This window comes from Furipterus horrens, unplaced genomic scaffold (assembly GCF_987537825.1).
Source record: "Furipterus horrens unplaced genomic scaffold, mFurHor1.1.pri manual_scaffold_7, whole genome shotgun sequence".
Taxonomy (NCBI): Eukaryota; Metazoa; Chordata; class Mammalia; order Chiroptera; family Furipteridae; genus Furipterus; species Furipterus horrens.
Window position 1 is genome coordinate 89,950,316 of NW_028327177.1, and position 20,620 is coordinate 89,970,935.

The following is a 20,620-nucleotide window of genomic DNA, read 5'->3' on the forward strand; positions in this document are numbered from 1 at the left end:
ATGTATTATATGCCATGTATATTATACACACATAGATGGATAATTATGCATAAATATTAGAAAATTATACTAAATTGGATTCCTGATTGCTTTCTCGTTCCCAATAATTCTTCCCATGATCTGCATATTTTTTATCTTACCTTTCTCTGTTAATTGGTTGGATGATTTCTATCTGTATTTTATATAAAATGAATTGTTGAAATTATGTATTATTATCATTTAAAAATCAGTTAACATCTTTCTTCTCAAACCTGAAACTTCATGATTGGTTAAGCCAGCAATTTTCAACATTTTTCATGTCATGGCACACATAAACTAATTACTAAAATCCAAAAATGTATTTTTTGCCAATCTGCTAAAAAAATAGGTATAATCTTGATTAATTCACATCAGATAGTTGTTTTCATTTTTTTAATTTGACAGTCTAAGGGAAAAGAGGTCAGTGCTTCTGACTTAATTGTCTGGTATTGCGTGTTTTAAAAATTCTTGTGGCACAGTGGTTGAAAATCTCTGGGTTAGGCTATCACTAATTTTGTCATTTTGCAGAAAGTGAAGAACAATAGTACTATCAAGGAACAAATATGAAATTTACTAATGTTAAAAAATTCCCTGGACCCCCTGGCAATGGGCAAGGGACACCTGATTGGTAGTGTTGCTCTTATATTAGTCAGTGACAATGCAGTACAGTCCTTAGTTCATCCTAGCTTCAAGCTCAGTTGGTGACCAGAGCTGTTTCATGCCTGGGGCACATAAAAAATTCCCTAGATTTGGTAAAGAAATGAAAGTCTAAAATACATTATAAGGTATATGTTATTGATCTTTAGCAAGTTAGTGAAAAAAAGCTTAAATCCACATTTTTAGGCTTTTAGAAAGTCAATATTTTACCTTTTTTTTTTTTTTGCTATGCTTCAGAGATCTATTTCCCCCTAAAATATGGTCTTTAAAGGCTATCAGCCTAATTTTATTATATTAAAAATGTATTATTTTTAACAGCCTATTTTTATTTATTTATTATTTTTCCATATGTAATGTAGGCCACAAAATAGTAGTGAACTATATATGTCTCTAAACATATAGTTCCACTGTGGAGTGTGGTCTTCTTTATTCTCCCAGATAAACAGCCTAATTTTAAATGTTAACGATTACTCCTATTGTCTTGATGTCGTAAGAAAATCCTAATGTAAAGAAATTAATTTATAGAAAATTTGCGGAGTAATTTTTCATTTTAAAGAGATTTAAATGTGTCCTGGCCATGTCGTTCAGTTAGTTAGAGTGTTGTCCCTATATGACAAGGTTGTGGGCTCAATCCCAGGTCAGGGATCATACAAGAAGCACCAATGAATGCATAAACGAGTGGAACAACAAACTGATGTTTCTCTCTGTCTCTCTCTCTCTGCCTCCCTCTCTCTCTCTCTCTCTCAAATCAATAAATTAAAAATGATTTAAATGTTATATCATAAATATTATTTTTCCTTTCAATGTAATTTTTAAAGGTTGCGTGACTTTTTATATTGAACCACAATACAATAATTTTAGAGATGAGCTGGAGAATCTCCAGGCCCCTCATTTAAAAGAGGAGGGTAGTGTTATCATAGCAGCTTTGAACTCAGTATCTTTTACCCACTTCAGTGATGAGAGTCACGTTCAAATACAACACTGCCTTGATCCATTTTTGCATGCAGTTCTCAGGAGTATATCCATAGCATGAAATGATCTATATTCTCATTGTTCTTAGATATTGGGGTGAAGGAGATAAAAGATGGAAGTTTAATACTAAAACTGCTTTTGACTCAGTGGACTAAACTTCAGTATCAGGAAGAAAAGCGAGTTGGAGGAGAGGGCAAATTGTATTTTCTATACTTAAGAGTGAAACCAAAATGGGAAAAAAGATATAATCAGAACCTACCACCATTCTAATTCAGCACAGCATGTAATTCTCAGTTCAGAAAAAAATTTTTTAAGAGAAAGCATTTTAAGATAATATTTCCATGAGCCATTTCTGTGAAAAGTGAGTGAAGCTTTGACTCCCCCTGAGAAATTACTTTGCAGTTAGTTGGGAAAGTGTTGAGAGCCTTTGGCTGCAGAGGCAGATTGGTCCTTGTCGGTGTATGAATGGGCTGATCTGCATGAAACCTGAATAGTAAATGAGGTTGACCCAGAGTCATCATGGTGATTAGGATTTGCCACGGAAGGAAGCCCTGGGAAACCAGCTCTCTTTGGAATCAGAATGCTTGGTAACATGCTTGATTGCTTTTGAGAATTGACACTGCCACTACAGTCCTGAGAAAGCTGGAGTCTGCTCTGGGTCAGTCAATTGATGAAGCTGTAAATGACCTCCATTTTTGACCGAATCTGAGGAGCACAAACAGAGAAACTGTAGAAAGGAACTTACAGCTACGTTGAAGTTATGACTGTTTCCTGTTTCTGAGACATTCAGGCTGCTTCTGTGGAGTGTCTGGGGGAGGGTGCTTGGTATTGACTTTCAAATAAATGTATCAACTATCTCTCTGGGCTACAGAATTTCTTTATCTGATATTGCCACTACAAGAAGCTCAGAGGTATTTGTCTGTAGCACTTTGGTCCTTTTATATGCTGACTGTTGAATCAAAGGAGCAGACAACTAAGACTTCTCTTTGAAAAGAAGTCCATTATCAACGTCTTTGAAGCTCTGAAGAGTACTTTCTACTTGGATAAAGCACTACAATAGGTGGAAGGAAGCAAAGACAGCCTTGTAAGTTTCCCTGTGAGCAAGCAAGCCTTTTGTTGTCTATTAAAAATATGCCTCCACGCAGGTGGTCCTGTTGTGAGTGATACCTCCTAGAGAATCTGCTTGAAAGTAATCACTGGGAACTTCATGTGTCCCTAAAACAGCTTAGGCTGTTTTGAGAAAAGTGAAAGGAGATCAGATTGCTGTACTGCAAGTGCTTGGTGTGTTGAACAAATTTATTCTCAAGTTTTAAAACTTAAAACTTTGACAATTATACTAATAAAGAGAAGTAAGCTAGTTGACATCAACATATGCATTCTGTTTGTTCTCTATGTCCGTGTATCTCCCAGAGAGGGATGTGACCCAGATTCTATATACAGCCCTGGCTGTCATGGCTCATTGGATTGAGTTCCAGCCTGTGGACCTTTGTGAACCAAAAGGTCACCAGTTTGATTTCCATTCAGGGCACATGCCTGGGTTGCAGGCCAGGTCCCAGGTGTGGGCAACTGATTGATTTTTTTCTCTCACACATTGATGTTTCTTTCCCTCTCTTCCCCTCCCTCTAAAAATAAATAAATAAAATCTTTAAAAAAGAAAGACTTTCATTAGATAAGAATGACATATACTTATCATTAAAACATACCAATTAAAGCAGAAAGTGACATTTCAAAGTAATGATGCTCCCTAGGGTTTCAATGTGAAATACTCTGTAGTCTATTTTTAATGGCCTGGTATGTTATGTATGTTTAAAATATTTTGTTATGAACTTGTGTTTTCATTGTTGTCAATGGTGATGAAGACCAGCAAGGTAGGACAGTGTTCTAGATCCGTGATTTTCAGCCTGTGTGCCACAGAAATTTTAAAAGATGCAACACATGACTATTTAGTCAGGAGCACTGCCCTCTTTTCCCTTACATTGTCAGATAAAAAAATGACAACAGCTAACACAACAAGCCCCCTCCCTTTGATTATGATCAAAGCCGTTCTTTATATTTCCCCTTTTGTATGCTCAGTAAGTGTGTGATGTGTTCACAAGTAGGGAAAAAGTAGGTTTCCAGTTGTGAATACACAAAACAGTTTATTTTTGTATTATTATTTATTAATTATTGTATTATTTTCCATACAAACAACTGGAAACCTACTTTTTCCCCACTGTATAAACACCCTCACTTGCTCTTGCAAACTTTTAGGTAGTCTTGGTTGATAAGTATAACAGGAGAAAATGTATCCTTGCTTATTCTATAGTTTTTCTCACATTTGTGTCTTATTTGTCAGCTAAATTTGGATTTTAAATTCAATGACCCAGAATTATGTCTAATACTTCTGTTGTCTGCCTGTGTACTGTTGATGCTTTCAAAATGCTCATTCCTTTCTCTCCTTCTCCCCTCTGTCCCCCTAGGTGGTAATAATAGGACTGAACTATATGGTTCCAGTGTTTGCATTGTGAATCAGCATTATTCTCAACTTTCAGTGGACCTTGTATTTTGGGCCCTGTTGTGAAAATTTGCAAACTAAGCCAGCTATCATTGGCTACAATAATATATAGAAAGTAGAATCTCCTTAGATTAAGATTATTGATTTCTAATAGCTTTTACCCCAGAGGAAGCCAAGAAGCGGCAAATTCCTCAGCTGTGTCACCTGCTGGGAAGAGAAGAAGCAAGCCCTTTCTCTGTTAACAGAAGCTGTGGAGAGGCTCTCTAGAGGAGGTCAGGGTTTGAACATAGATGAGCAGTGCAAAGAGTTTCCAAACAAAAGCCAGAAAGAGAAACAGGAAATGCTCTTTTTTATCTACCTATGTTCATAGTAGTAAAATATCATTTTTGTTGGTGTCATCATCTTCATTATAATATTTATTAAGTATAGAAATTCCATCAAATAAGCTGCCTCTATTGTTCAAATTTTATGGATGACCAAACCATTTAGAGTGTTTAGGAAACTTGCCCTAAGAGCCAGAGCTGGTAAATGCTATAGGACTCCCATCTAGGGCCGGCTGCTCCCAAAGTGCTCTTGACAACTAGACTCTATCATTGCTCTTTGTCTCTTACTCTTATTCTGTGCTTTTTCTTGTACAAACAGTTGTTAAAAGTCTTTGACCTCATAGATAAATATTATGCTGTCTTTGTTCTGTGCCTGAACATTGCCATTTTTTTTTTTTTACAAAAATTATATTGAATTTATTGGGGTGACATTGGTTAATAAAATTATATAAGTTTTAGGTGTATAATTCTATAATATTGCTGTTTTCTGAAGATTTTTCAGATGAAGTTTCTAAAAGTGAATTCCAGGTCTTCCAACGACTGTACTTGGTGATGGGGACTGACTTGATGCTGTTCTTGTTATTCAGATCCACTTAAATACCAGCATTCCTTAAAGTGGTGTACAATAAACCCTACTTGGATGATCGTACTAATGTCACATACACACGAGCCAGGATTCACCATTTGAAAATGAGATTGCTCTTCATGCTATAGCAACATTGATTGAAATGTCTATTATATGCATACCCTGCTATTCACATTCTTAAAAGAAATCCTGGCTATTTATTTATTTTCCTTCCTGCTTCTAGAGGAAGTTTACTAGTATGTTTTATTTATCACAGAGAGCTAAAAATTCAAAGGCAGAATATTTTATGAAAGAGAGCAGTGATGAAATCTGGATGCTGGTGCTGGAATTGATTTTTCTAAGCTCCAGTAATGGTGATTTAGAGTCTGGAATTAGATAGTTCTTGCTATGTGACCTTAGGCAAGGCTAATGGCTTTGAGCCTCAATTCTTGATTTGTAAAAAAGGGGAGGGGGTTGGAAATAAAAGTACTTCATCACTGTGAGGGTCACCTAAGATAATTTTTCTGAAGCACTCGGCACAGTGTCTAGTACCTAGGAAGTGTTAAATAAATGTAATGGTAAAAGGAGTAATCAAGGATACATTCCTTATTCAACGGAAATCCTCCATGGAAGCTAAATATATAAGTCTGATTAACTGTATTTGTTGGGTGGGTATGGAACCTGCCACAGAACACAGGTGATCAAATATGTCCGCACAGATAGTTCAGAGATGATGATCCTTGGTTTAAAATTAGGGAAAGCAAGCAACAGCAGGCAGTGGTAGGATAAAGCACCATGGGCATGGCACTGGCTGATTCGGATTTAATTAGGGTTCTGCTGCTTTCAACTCACATGATCTTAGGCAACTGTGTTAACCTTTCCCAGTCTCAGTTTTCTCTTCTGTGAAAGGATGATAGTAATACCCACCCACCAGGCTGTTTTGAGAAACACATGAGATAATGTATTGTGAATGGATTTGGAAGAGTTCTTGTCTGCAAATGTTGCTTTTTGTTGAGGAGATTACACTAGGATGAAAACAAGCTTGATAAAGAGTTTCAAATGGAACTTTATTTATGAGCAAGGCTGTGGTAACTTTCTTTTTATTTTAATTTTTAAATATGTTTATTGATTTTAGAGATGAAGAGGAAGAGGTGGGGGGAGGGAGGGAGAGAGCGAGAGAGACAGAGAGAAACAGAGATACATTTATCGGTTGCCTCCTCTACACACCCTGACCAGGGACTGAACCTGCAACCTAGGTATGTCCCTTGAGTGTGAATGGAACTCCCAACCTGTTGGTATACAGGACAATACTCTAACCAACTGAGCCACCTTGCCAGGGCAGGGAGTTGCATCTTTAAAATAAAAAGAAAGTGCCCTGGCCAGTGTGGCTCAGTTGGTTGGAAAGTTGTCCTGTGAACTGAAAGGGAGTGGGTTTGATTCCCCGTCAGGGTACATGCCTGTATTGCAGGTTTGGTCCTGGTTGGGGCTTGTATGAGAGGCAATCAGTTAATGTTTCTCTCTCACATGGATATTTCTCTCTCTCTGTCTCTCCCCCCACCTCTCTCTTTCCCTTCCTCCCTCAAAAAGATAAAATAAAATTGCTATCCCTGCCTCCTCAGCTGATCTCATTTAGTTGGAAATTCTGTAACAGCAAAATAACACCTTAAAGTCCAATGGTTACTTTTCTTTGGGGGCTTTTCTTCTTTTGGTTATCAGATGCTGTGCCTATGTTCTTTAAACCCTGACAGTGAGTGAGGAGGAGATCCTTGTGTGACAATGGATTTAGTGGGGTGTAAATTTACCTAAGTAGCAGCTGGATGCTGCTGATGAGGGTCAGCCCCAAAGCTGGGTCACATTAGCTGAGGTAGAAGGATGGGCTGACTTCAACTTCAAGCCACGGGGCCCAGCAGCAAACTGCAGGAAAGCAGTAACAGCCCATGGTGTGAACTGTTGTGTTACTGACATTCTTGTCAGCGTCACCGTCATCACCATTAGCCCTTTATGAAGTAGCAGCGTGTGGAGCCCTCCTAGGTGCCATTGCAGGCAGATAGGCAGCTGTATGTTTTCAGTAAGAGCCTTTTGCTGGGCCGTGAGCTGAAGGGGCCCAGCTGTGATCCAAGGCAGGGCTACAAGCGTGGCTGCACATGTGGTGAGAGGATACTTGGTAGCTAGAGTAGGCTTTTATCTATGGTGTCAGCTTAGCCCATGGCCCATTTATCTGGGAACTGCCCACAACTCTCACCTTCTAGGATAGACCCTGGCAGTCATGTTTGTACAGTATAATTTGGCTCCTATGGCCATGTCTGAGTGGACCAAGGATGCACAGTTGACTCAAGCTGGGCCAGTCAGGTATCTTTCCCAGAAGTTGGACTTGGGACTAAGACATTGTAGATAGACTGGTTAGATAGGTAAACTTGGGTGCTGTGGAAAGTCATGTCTTAGATTTATTTGCTAATCTTCATAACAGTCATACGAAGTAGTTCCTCTTCTTATTTCCATTTTATAGAAGAAGAAACTAAGTCACAGAGAGGTGAAGTAATTCATCCAATGTTGTATATTTGTGTAAGTGCAGAGCCAGGCATAAACCTAGGTGGCATGAACTTATGTCTTTAGCCACTATACAACTGTCTTTCTGGGAGAGAGGAAGGAATACAACAAAGCTATGGAGAAATGCATGTTAAATGACTGTGAGGTTTTAGGGAGGGTGGAGAGAGGGAAAGAATAAGACTAAGCAACTAAGAGAGTAAGTGCCTTGATTCTGTAGCTTTCTAACTCCAGGGTCCAGACCTTAGTGACTCTGTTTTCTGCCGTTGGGTTTTGAGAAGCATTTCTGCATCCTTATAAAGAAATATCCTGTTTTGTGCACAAAATAGTTTCAATCATTGTCCATTACTTATAACCATTGAGTATTGAGGAAATAAATACCTTAATTTTGTTTTAAAAGACTGTGGGTCATCCATTGGTCTTTGTAGCCCCAGGTATCTCTGTGTTTTCTGTAGATAGCATGTAGTTTGGTGGAGGAGAAAAGCAGTAAACCAGTGATTGCAGCATAGTGTGATAAGCTCTCTGAGAGTAAGCATGAGTTGCTATGGAAACGTAGAGGTATAGCAAAATAAATGAGAGACTGGGATAGGGTGTGGGGAATCAGGGATGATGGCTTCTCAGGGGATATTTGAGCTGTTTTTGAAAAATGAATAGGATTTAGTTATATGAAAAATGGATGGGAGTAAGGGTTTTCCAGATAGTGAGAATTGTGTATGACAAAATAAAAAAAAAAAAAAAGGAAAGGAAAGAAAGGAAAAAAAAGAAACCTATGACCCATTTTGGAAAGGGCAAGCAGTTGAGTGTGATGGAGAAGGGGAAGGAGGAGGGATCGAATATGCAACTGCAGTTCTTGGCTGTACCATAACATATGGGTCATTAGTGCTAAACTATGGGGTCTGAACCTTATTCTATAAACTTACAGTTCATTTACTACCAGGTTCCTTCTCTTTCTCCAACATAGGACATTTGTAGATTTTGAAATGATAAAGATAACATTCTGACAACATTAAAGACAATTTTAGGAAAAACAAAACAAAACATGCAGAATCCTAACACCCAGCACTACTGTTTTCATTTTTGTACATTGTCTTCTAGTTCTCAAACATGCCCATTTTTTACATGGCTGCAATCCATCTACATATTATTTTCACTTCCCAGGAGATAAAAAAGGTTTTTTTAATGTTTCTCTGGTGTTCTCTTCTAATTATTATAACAACATGTTAAAAACACTGCTTTTCTGAGGAGCCACACTGCTCCAGGCAATGCATTAAGTTCTGGTGAAGCAAAGATGTATGACCTGAAGATTCCTGCTTTTGAGCAATTCTGGATCTGGTATAATATTTCTGCTGAAGTATTTAACCATACACATTTTAAAGCATGTGGGTTTACTATTACTATTTTATAAAAAATTTATTCAGTTTTTTGAGGATCAATTGAGGGATTTTCTATCCCTTCTGTACTCACTGTCCCCTGGCCCTGATCCCATTATAAATGCTCTGCGGCTAAGAAATGGCCACATCTTTATGTTCTTCTTACGTGTTCATGCACTACTTACCTAGTGTCTTTTTTATATGCTATGCTCCAAGTACTCTGGAAAGCCATTTGATGGTTAACCATAAACAGGCTTTGAATCAAGCTCTTGAGCTGACTTAATTTGATTATGAAACATTATCTTGATTGTGGCAAGTGTCCAGTTGTCATCTTTTTAATGATGCAGGCCTCCACAGGCTAAACTAATTACAAACCAGCTCCATTCCAGCCTAACCAAACCTCTTTGAGCCAGCCCTGAGTGTGTTGGTGACGTGATTATATCTGCTTTTCCCTCCTCTGGCCGTATGTGAATATCGTCAAAGTCATTCTCTCTCCGCCTCTGCTCTTGTGTTAAAGAAAATAGGAGTGATTGGCCAAAATTGCTCCTTAAATTAAATTTTGCCTCCTACCTCTAGCAAGGTCATGAGCCTTCAAATTAAAGATGCAGATAATTTTGCAATCAGATTTACATTTAGGTCTGTAATGAGTTTAAAGTCTTATCATGTTTTAGTTTTCCCCTTTTATGAGGCTTTATAGACTTAATTTAGCTCTGTGGTTTAGGTGGTATTTTGTTGTTGGTTTTTGCTCCTATCTTCATATCCAAACGTCCTTATTTTTTTTATTCCAAGTCTCGTATATTTACAGAAAAGACATTGATCAATTGGTATAAATAAAAAGATACTTAAGTATGTTCATTAAAGAGTTTAGAAGTGCTCCACTATCCAGGTAATGAAAAAATGGACAAGGAAGTTAATTAAACTTTATTCTTTGGAAATCCTCGTATCTGATTTAACTGTGTGTGTATGTGTGTGTATTCTGTGTGTGTGTTTAGATACAAGTATGTGTTATTGACACATACTCAAAATGAAGTAGTTTGTTACACCATAGTGATGCAGGCATCTGGGGGCTTGGGGACCCAGGGGTTTGTGACCCACTGTGGGTTCTTGGCTTCACTCAGGAAAGTACTCAAATATAATCCAGCATAGAGTCTAAAGTAAATGTGAGTGTATTAGTGAAGCAGCGAGACAGAGAATGGGCTTCTCCACAGACAGTGCAGCCCCTTTTTAGTGGAATTTTCCTTCCTTTATTGAAATTCATTTAATCTGGGGGAAGGGCATTCAATGAGGGGGAGAAATATTCAGGATCTTCCCAGGGAAGGTGTAAAGATTTCTCAGGAAAGCTCTTTTGGCCATGTTGTATCCTTATATGGACTTTCCATTTCTGATCATGGCAGCATGGGGTGTGTTGTTTAGCATGCTAATGTATCACAATGAGTGTATAATGAAGCTAGGGGTTACTGTTAGGTCAAATTAGTTGTCATGTTGGATTGAGCTGGTCTCTGCTGGTTTTCAGCCATCCGTCCATTAGGGGGTTGGTGTTTCTATCATGGCCTTTGTCCTGAAGTAGTACAGAGCTTTCTTGGTGATCTTAACTTTGAGCTCGTAATAAGTCCCTAAGTTCATCTCTTTATAAAGAGGCCAATAGCATTGTGAGAAAGCTAAAACCCTAGGAAAACTTTCCAAGCCATTTTTCTCCTGGTGTTTCTTCCCTTCGTAGTCAGCCTAGGCTATACAATTAGTCATTTCCACATAGTCCTAACCAATACCACCTTTGTGGCAGATTCCTCTGGTGGCCATTGTCACAGTCCCCGTCTCTGACTTCAAGTGCAACCGTGGTGACAAGTTTTGTCAGCTCCTACCTCTCTTAGCCCCTGTTGTGCTCCTTTTCTGCTTTCTTCCCCAGGACCATCCTCAGCCTGGGATCCTGCTTGCCCTGGGCCACAGGGGAGCCTGGAAGAGTGTGGGGGAGTAAATGTCCTCAGTGGCCACATCACCCACTGGGCATTTGGACATGTGTGTAAATGCTCCAGCCTTCCATTTTCAGGTGCATAATTCTGGATACATTCTGTATACTTATTAGGAGGTCCTGGCCAAATCAAACTCCTTGCTATCAGTGGCAAACTTGATAATATACCCTTCTATTGGATTTTACTCGTTCCCTGTCTTATTCTGTATTTCTTCATCCCTGCTTCCTGGAACCATCTCCCAAATAAACTCGACACCCAAATCCTTGTCTTAGGCTCTGCCTTCAAGGGAATCCAACCCATGACAGCCCTGAAATCTCCTGCCTGCTGATGTTTATAGGCCATGCCTATATAATCTTTAGCCCTGTATGATTTCTCCTTCCTTTCTAGCTCAGAGGGAAGAGCAGTCTCATGGATTTTCATGGCCAGATTCTTTGATCTTGACCTTTTTCCCTCATAAATCCTCCTGGTGTGGAGACTTTTGTAACTTGTTTATTTCTATACTTCCAATGTAGAGTGTTTGACTCATAGTAGGAGCTCAACAACTGTTTATTGCATGAGTGAAAGAATGAATTGTTCCATTTCTCTTGCATGTTTTTTAGTCTGTTTTCCACACATGCTGTTCTCATCATTGGTTGTTCTTTGAATCTTTTTGAAAAAGATTTTATTTATTTATTTTTAGAGAGAGTGGAAGGGAGGGAAAGAGAGAGGGAGAGAGACCTTGATGTGTGAGAGAAACATCGATCGGTTGCCTCTTGCACACCCCCAACCAGGGACCTGGTCCACAACCCAGGCATGTGCCCTGACCGGAAATTGAACCCACAACCTTTTGGTTTGTGGGACAACGCTCAGCCCACTGAGCTACACCAGTCGGGGCCATCATTGGTTGTTCTTTTAGACTTTCTGGAAGTCCAGAGATCTTCTACCTTGCAGGTAAACATTGTGGCCTGAATCACTGAGCCTACCTCTTTATTAGGCATATGAGCCAACTCCCACTCCTTGGCGATATTGGAGCTTACTGAACACTTTCTATTGTTTGAACTCTGCCTTTCTTGATCTGTTAAAATTTAATTTTCCTGGTTGTTCTCCTGGCTCTAAGACCTTCTTTCTTTCCTAGTGTTTTTGCTGGCTTGTTAGCTGACGCTACATTTCACTTCTCCAGGACTCCTTCTTTGAGCTCCTTCTCTTTTGGAGTTATATGTTCAGCCTAGGTAAAGCAGTGACTCTTGTCTGCCTGGTAGTACAGTATAGAAGCCATTGTTTGATCCTTAACTAACTTCCCTCATTCATTGCTTTCAATGATTTTTGAGTTTCTTGCTATGAGCCAGACTCTGTGCAGGGCGCTGGGGATACATGAACAACCAAATAGACCCTCAAGAGGCTTATAGTCTGCTAGCGGACACATAGATTTATCTAATTTATGTCACAAATATCATATTACAAACTGAGGTAAGTACTGTGGAAGAAATGTTCAATGTTCTTTGAGAGCATGTAAAAAAGGCCTAATTTATTCCTGGGGTTTGCACAGCCTCCTCTAGGAAGAGTGGCAATTGATCTGAGATCTAAAGGGGAAGTAGGAATTAATTAAGGGAGAACTCTTCTCTCCTTATCACTATGCACAATAGTCACTAAGTCCCTTGATTGTGCCCATGAAAAGCCTCAGTTATTCTGTTTTCTGTTCTCAGTCTGGACCATTGCCATTCCCATCTTCTCCTTTCCCCTACCTGTGTAATCATTTTCATATTGCTGCCAGAGTGCCTTGACCAAACACAAATCTGACCACAGGTTTTTTCCTACTTCCAGCTTAAAACCATTGGAAGCTCCCTAGTGCTTCCAGGGCAAAACCTCAACCATGTAGCATGACATTCAGAGACTTTCAAAATTTTGGTTCTGGTTTTTGTTTCATCTCCTGTCACTTCACAGCACATGGCCAATGTAGACTCTGCAATTTCATGAAGACAGACACCATGTCTTCATAGGCTTTTGTGCCTTGGTTCATTCATATACCAGCTTTGAGTTCCTCTATCTTTTTGCTCCTGGTCATCTCCTACTGATACTGTTAGGCCCTACTTATATCACATCCTCACATCCTGCATGAGACTTTCCTTGGCCCTTTATCTGTGTCCCCACATTTGTATTTGCACACATCTGCCATCTGTTTGCCTTATATTAACTTAGTTGTCTAGAGCATGTGCTCCTCAGGGATCAAGATTGTGTTGTGCTCATCTCTGCCTTTCCAGGTGTTTAGTAAATATTTGTGATTTAGTTGTCTTTATTTATTGGTTTAGAGAGAGAGAGGGAGGAGTAAGGATTGGGGGAAGAGGGGGAGGGAGGAAGGGAGAGAGAGAGAGAGAGAGAGAGAGAGAGAGAGAGAGAATGAACTTTTGATTTGTTTCCACTTATTCATGCATTCATTGGTTGATTCTTGTATGTGCCCTGGCTATGGATGGAACCCTCAACCTTGGCCTGTTGGGATGATGCTGTAACCAACTGAGCTACCTGGCCAGGGCTAAATATTTGTGACTTAATTGTTCATGTGTGAATAGAATAAGGGAGGCAAAGACATTGGGGGGATAGGAGGAGAGCTGAAAGAAAAAAGCTAGACCTTTTCTAATTACACAAACTAGTGATCCCAAGCAGGGCTTGACCAAGACATACATGTAGGTGGTATAGACACAGTAATCGTTTGGTGTTTCTTCAGCAAGCAAATGAAATACCAGATTTTAGCAGTGCTGTTGGTAGAGAAGGATGATGACAGATTGTAATATCCTGGCCTGCATACCCAACTCAGGAAATTGGAAACCCTCTGGTTGCTGGGCACATTGTACATGAAGGCATTTTATTGACCTTATTTTGTTACTGAGCATGCCGCCCTTATAGCCATCTCGGTTGTCTCATCATAGTAATTTTTACAATTAAACGCAATTCTCTTCCTGAAGAAAGTTCTGATAAATGCTGTTTTCTTCACTGTATTACTTTTCTGGGGATATTTTAGTGCTTCTAGGTGGGTACCCTAGGCAGCTGCTGGCCAGTCCTGTTATTCCTGTTCTGATACCCAGGACGGAATACTGGATTGTGTGAAGCTCTTTAACAACATTTCACTGATAACCTATAAAGAATTTCTTTTTCAGGCCTGGCTTATATTCATTCAACTAACAAATAATTGTTTTTTTTTAAATTTCGAAATTGTAAGGATATTGCTGTGAAATGCATGGCAGAGTGGGGCTAGCGTTCTGTTCTGTGTTTTTACAAATAATCGGCAAATGACAGTGGCCTAGGGCCAAGAGTGGGCTGCTAGTTTCCAAGCTTGTCATCCCTGTGGGTGCCCGGGCCAGCCTCACCGGCCCAGTGTCCACCCATGCATCCTCTCCTGAGCCTGGCTAGAAGGAGTGTTTAGTGATTACAGTGTTGGGGTGGCTTCCAGGGCAGACAGGCTGCCTACAGCCTTCACCTGAGTGTGGCTAGGAAGAGAAGTGTATCAGATAGATGCCAAGATAATGTCTTCCTGACCATTTGACTTTGTCACTGAGATGTCCACTTACCTGTGCTGAATGTCTACTAAAAATACAGCAGACAATACTTCTACCTTAGTTGCTAAGGGACAGGTATGTAGAGTAGGAGAAAGGTCAGGTCAGCTTTCCAGAGCACTGAGTATTCATCTGTGCCAGGCACTGTATAGATGCTGGGAGAACAAGAGGACTATGAGTGGCCCTCATCCATGAAGAGGTATTATTTTTATTTACTGAGTTTTTTAAGTCGTTCCGACTTCTAGGTGTCAGTGGAAGTGGCGATTTGGTACTGGTCCTTTAGAAAATTCAGATTTATATTCTTAATCTATAAATCTTTAATTGAAACTTAGTCTAACTACCTTAACCTTGTGTGTTTTATAAATTGCTTTATATGGTGTTTTATAAAATGCTTTCAAATGTCATTTGAGCCTCACAGACGGCTAGTGTAATTATGTTTATTTTAATGGAAAGAATAATGACACCCAAAGGGTTAAGTGCCTCTCATTCTAGATCTCCCAGCTGGTGAGAGACAGAGCTTTCTGTGGCCCTCAGTCTGCTGATTCTTTTCTTCTTCACTCAACTATCTCCCTGCCTAGATCTATTATAAGATTGGATTTTTCCCATAACCACAACTTTTATGTATTTCAAACTCACTTTTATTCCACTCATCCCTTGATCTAGCTCATGTATTAAGAGTTAAATGTGTATGGTGTGCTTCCATGTTGGTGTGACTCTCACCTGTCTTCTTAACTAGGCATTCTTCATTTCGCTCCATTATTTTGAAAGAGGCAGTAGGAACTTAACATTTGTCCTTTCCCAGTCTACTGTTTTTATATGTTCTCTGATTCCTGTGAACAGTGATAATGGGAAGTGAGTAATGATCAAATAATTTCTTTAATGTCTGCTTTGTTTGGAGGTATGCTGTATAGTCAAAACTGCTGACTCTTTGGGGAAATGGTAGGAAAGTGGCATTGGGAATTTTATGCAAAAGCTCTTAGAGCTTCATGGAGGAAGTCTAGCGCAGAGCAGCAGGACTTGTGAGTAACACAACACATGAAGTTATAGGAAATGGCAGAAACAGGCTCTTTTTGCAGAAGAAGCTGTTCTTGGACATACTTTGCTAGAAGTAATATCTTCCTTCTCTGACTTCCTGGAGCATTTCTTTTTACCTTTCTTATGGCTTGAATTGCTTCTTAGACTATATTGTAGTTATTTTTATAGTTATCATCTTTCTTACTAGCCTGTGGCTTTTTCTGTGTTTTTTTTTTTTTTTTTTTTTTTGAGGAGAGGAATGTTGCCCGATGTGCTTTGACAACTCCATGGCACCTTGCATGGAGCCTAAATGCAATAATTAACAAATATTCATGTCTCTGGGATTTCCAGTTACACTCTTCTTTATGCAATATTCTTTCATATGAATATTTTTACAAGTAAGCATGATTTACCATGCAATCAGGGAAAAAAGATATAAAATTTTTCTGAATGATTAAATGGATAAGTGAATGATTAAGAATTCAAGACTGCTAAGGAATTTGGAAGCAAGATGTCACTTACTGAATATCTAAAGCACTGGTTTTCCAAGAAGTATAACATTTTTCATACTTATTATCCTGATTACTTTTGCAGTATTTTTGATGAAATGGAGGAGGGGCACATGTATATAGTAGCTGAGATATCCAAAGTTCAAGTTCAAGTTCAAATCTCTCCCCTCCTATTTCTATGCAGGTCTCCTAAACTTCAAAGACCTTGCTTTGGATTATTATTTTTTTTTGTCCAGATATTCATAAACAGTTTTAAGGCAGCAGAGAGATTATTAATCGAATTTATCCCTATAGTGTGAAAAAATGAATTCATTGTTTCTCTTGGGCTCCAGTGTGAAACCAGTTCATTGAGGGAATCTGGCTCCTTTATTTCTGAGCTCAGATATGCTCTGAAGTTTTCATATATTTGAGGTCCATCATCTCTATGCAATCCATCACCAAAGAGTCACACATTCTCATTATTTTAGATTGCCCAAAGCCAGAACAAAAACCAGGCTAGAAACGAACATGCCTTTGTTTAGGTGCTGTAAGTCATCTTTTAATTTTTTTCATTGCCAATAACTAAAATGATTTCAATGTTGGCAGCCTCTTACTCAAAGATTATGTGGTTTGAAAGTTTGCCTGTATATGTGTCCTAGGCTGAGACTGCCATGTTATAGATGAATGGACAGAACATTCTAGAAAAATACTAAGGAGGCAGGTGCTTTCTAAGATCAACACTTTGATTGTAGGATGTCATTTCTTATGTGGTGCAATATATACAATTCAGAAATGGCTCACTTTATTTACTTGTATTTGCTCCTTTGAATTTATGTAGGTCACAGTTTTTGGAGCTCGGCATTTTTTTAAAGTAAGAACAGATTTCAGGTAGGAAGCACGCACGTTTAGACCATGTACTTCTGTATGCAGTAAACCTTTTGAATGACTTTCAAGTTGAGCATCAGAGAGGAAGAAAAAGAAGTAGTAGATAACCTCGAATCTTTCAGAATAAATATCGACAATTTAAAATAATAATAACTTGATTTTTTATAAGGCGTTTCCCTTTTAAGAATCTGTAGAGTTTATTATTCTTTCTAATCTTAAGACATCAGTTAAAATCTTAGTAGTGCAGGGTTTGAAATCAACAAACTAAAGAGGTCTCAAATGATAGCTACTGTTGTTTTGGGATACTTAATTTTTTGGTGCACAAAGAGAATACCCAAGTAGGACAGGTCCACTTATGACGCATGCTAATGGGACAATTCATGAAGCACAAGCAACTGATGGAATAATTGGAAGCACATTTCAGTTATGGAGAAACTATTGCCTATAAGTAATTGCAGGTTAGATTAAGAAAAATTAGGGAAGAATGATAACCTTTATTTTCTAAATTTATTTTTTAAGTATATTTTATTGATTATGTTGTTACAGTAGTTCCATTTTTCCCCCTTTGCTCCCCTCTGCCCAGTACCCCCATTCCTTCCAGCAATCCCACTCCCCTTAGTTCATGTCCATGGGTCGTGCATATAAGTTCTTTGGCTTCACCCTTTCCTATATTATTATTATTTTAATATACAGTGTGAAGAAAAATCCTTGTCTTTCTAATATTCACTAAACTGGCATTTCCATTCTTCATATTTTCATTTTCCCCCCACTAAAAATATTTTTGTTTTTCCATTACAGTTGTCCCACTTTTTCCCCCCCTCTTGCTTCCCTGCACCCTGTACCCCCCCTTCTCCCACATTCAGTCCCCACTCAGTTGTCCATGTCTGTGGGTCATTTATAAATGTTCTTTGACTAGACCCTTCCCCTTCTTATCTCCTTTCCCTCCCGCCTCCCCCCTTGTTACTGTTAGTCTACTCCTTGTTTATATACCTCTGGTTCAATTTTGCTCATTTGTTTGTGTTATTCATTAGTTTCCTGTAATAGGTGACAGCATTAGGTATTTTTCTTTCATTGCCTGGCTTATTTCGCTAAGCATAATTCTCTCTAGTTCCATCCATGTTGTTGCAAATGATAGAAGTTCCTTCTTTCTTTCTGCTACATGTACTCCATTGTGTAAATGTACCACACTTTTTTGATCCACTCATCTACAGATAGGCACTTAGGTTGTTTCCAGCACTTGGCTATTGTAAATAGTGCTGCTATGAACATAGGGGTGCGTAGGTTCTTTTGAATTGGTGTTTCAGGATTTTTCGCATATAATCCTAGCAATGGTTCAAAAGGCAGTTCCATTTTTAGTTTTTTGAGGAAATTCCAAACTGTTTTCCATAGTGGCTGCACCAGTCTGCATTCCCACCAACAGTGCAGTAGGGTTCCCGTTTCTCCTCATCCTCTCCAGCACAAGTTGTTTCTTGATTTGTTGATGATGGCCATTCTGACTGGTGTGAGGTGGTATCTCATTGTGGATTTTATTTGCATCTCTCTGATGGCTAGTGATGTTGAGCATTCTTTCATATGTCTATGGACCCTCTGTATGTCCTCTTTGGAGAAGTGTTTGTTCAGGTCCTTGGCCCATTTTTTAATTGGGTTGTCTGTCTTCTTGGTGTTGAGTCATATGAGTTCTTTATATATTTTGGAGATCAGTCCCCTGTCTGTGATATCATTGGCAAATATATTTTCCCATATGGTTGGTTTCCTTTTCATCTTGCTGATGTTTTCTTTAACTGAGCAGAAACTTTTTAGTTTGATATAGTCCCATTTGTTTATTCTTTCCTTTATTTCCCTTGCCTTAGGAGATATATCAGTGAAAATGTTGCTACGTGGGATATCTGAAATTTTCCTGCCTATTTTTTCCTCTAGGACTTTTATGGTGCCACGGCTTACATTTAAGTCTTTGATCCATTTTGAATTTATTCTGGTGTATGGTGTAAGTTGGTGGTCTAGTTTCATTTTTTTGCATGTCCCTGTCCAGTTCTCCCAACACCATTTGTTGAAGAGGCTCTTTTCACTCCATTTGATGTTCCTTCCCCTATTGTCAAATATTAGTTGACCATATAGACCTGGGTTTATTTCTGGGCTGTCTATTCTGTTCCATTGATCTATATGTATGTTCTTATGCCAGTACCAGACTGTTTTGATTATCCTATATTATTCTTAACTTCCCCCTGTCTATTTTGTATCAACCGATTATGTTTCTTAATCCCTACACCATTACCCCATTTCTCTCCCGTCCCCCTCCCAGCTTATAACTCTCCAAATGATCCTCTTACTTATGATTCTTTTCCTATTCTGGTTTGCTTAGTTGGATTTTGTTTTTATTTTTTAGATTCGGTTGTTGATAGTTGTGAGTTTGTTGTCATTTTAGTGTTCATAGTTTTGATCTTCTTTTTCTTAAGTAAGACCTTTGACATTTTATATAATAATGGCTTGGTGATTATGAACTCTTTTAGCTTTACCTTCTTTGGGAAGCACTTCATCTGCCCTTCCATTCTAAATGATAGCTTTGCTGGATAGAGTAATCTTGGTTGTAGGTCCTTTCTTTTCATCACCTTGAATACTTCTTGCCAGTACCCTCTTGCCTGCAAAGTTTCTTATGAGAAATCAGCTGATAGTCTTATAGGCACCCATTTCTAGGCAACTTTCTGCTTCTCTCTTGCTGCTTTTAGGATTCTCTCTTTATCATTCACCTTTGGCATTTTAATCATGATGTGTTTTGGTGTGGTCCCCTCTGGGTCCAGCTTGCCTGGGACTCTCTGTGCTTCCTGGACTTGTATGTCTATTTCCTTTGCAAAATTTGGGAAATTTTCCTCCATTATTTTTTCACATATGTTTTCAATTTTCTGCTCTTCCTCTTCTCCTTCTGGCACCCCTATGATTTGGATGTTGGCACATTTAAAGTTGTCCCAGAGCTTCCCAAGGCTCTCCCCATTTTTTTCTATTATTGTTTTCTCATTCTGTACTGGTTGACTGTCTTTTTCTTCCTTATGTTCCCAATCATTGATTTGAACCCCGATTTTCTTCCCTTCACTGTTGGTTTTGTGTGGATTTTCCTTCGTTTCACTTAGCATAGCTTTGATTTCTCTTATGTATTTGCCATACTCAAGCATATCTGTCAAGCCTGTGAACATCTTTATCAAGAGTGTTTTGAATTCTGCTTCTGTTAGGTTGGCTATCTCCTCATCTGTTAGGTGGGCTATCTCCTTGTCACTTAGTTCTCCTACTGGAACCTTGATCTGTTCACCTTTTTGGGCCATACTTCTCTGTCTCCTCATCTTGACAGGCTCTTGTGTTTGTTTGCTCTGTGTCTTAGGTAGAGCTGTCGCTTATGTTATGTTGTAAGGGGTGGAGCCTTAGGGATTTGTTGGTACAGGCGACCTGTTTCACCATGTAGTGGAGCTGTGTGGGGGGGAGGGGTCTGAGAGGGAACAATGCTGCTTGCTCAGCACTTGCCCCTTTTCCAGGCACCTCTCCAGGACTGGCATCTCTCTAGCTGTTGCCCTGGCCATCACCCCCAGAGTGGACAGGTCTGAGGATGCTCCAGGGGCATGGGGGCCCTTCAAACAAGAAGACTCTGCTGAGAGACTGGCAGTCTCCACCTCTGCCCCAACCCCTTTTGGTTTGCACGGTCAGAAGCAATGAGGCTTGATTTTCCCAGGTGCTGGGACTGTGAGTTGCACAGTCCGGCGAGGAGCTGGGAACGCTCTCCAGGTGTCCCTCCGGACCTTTTAAAACATGTAACTGT

At 39.3% G+C, this 20,620-nt stretch overlaps 1 non-coding gene across 1 annotated transcript; it reads right to left on the reverse strand.

The window, feature by feature from the left end:
• Window positions 1–1,027: 1,027 nt before the first annotated feature.
• Window positions 1,028–1,162, reverse strand: LOC150004772 (small nucleolar RNA SNORA4). Its single transcript, XR_016512540.1, has one exon. It is a non-coding gene; the product is annotated as a small nucleolar RNA SNORA4 (small nucleolar RNA).
• Between the last annotated feature and the right edge of the window lie 19,458 nt (window positions 1,163–20,620).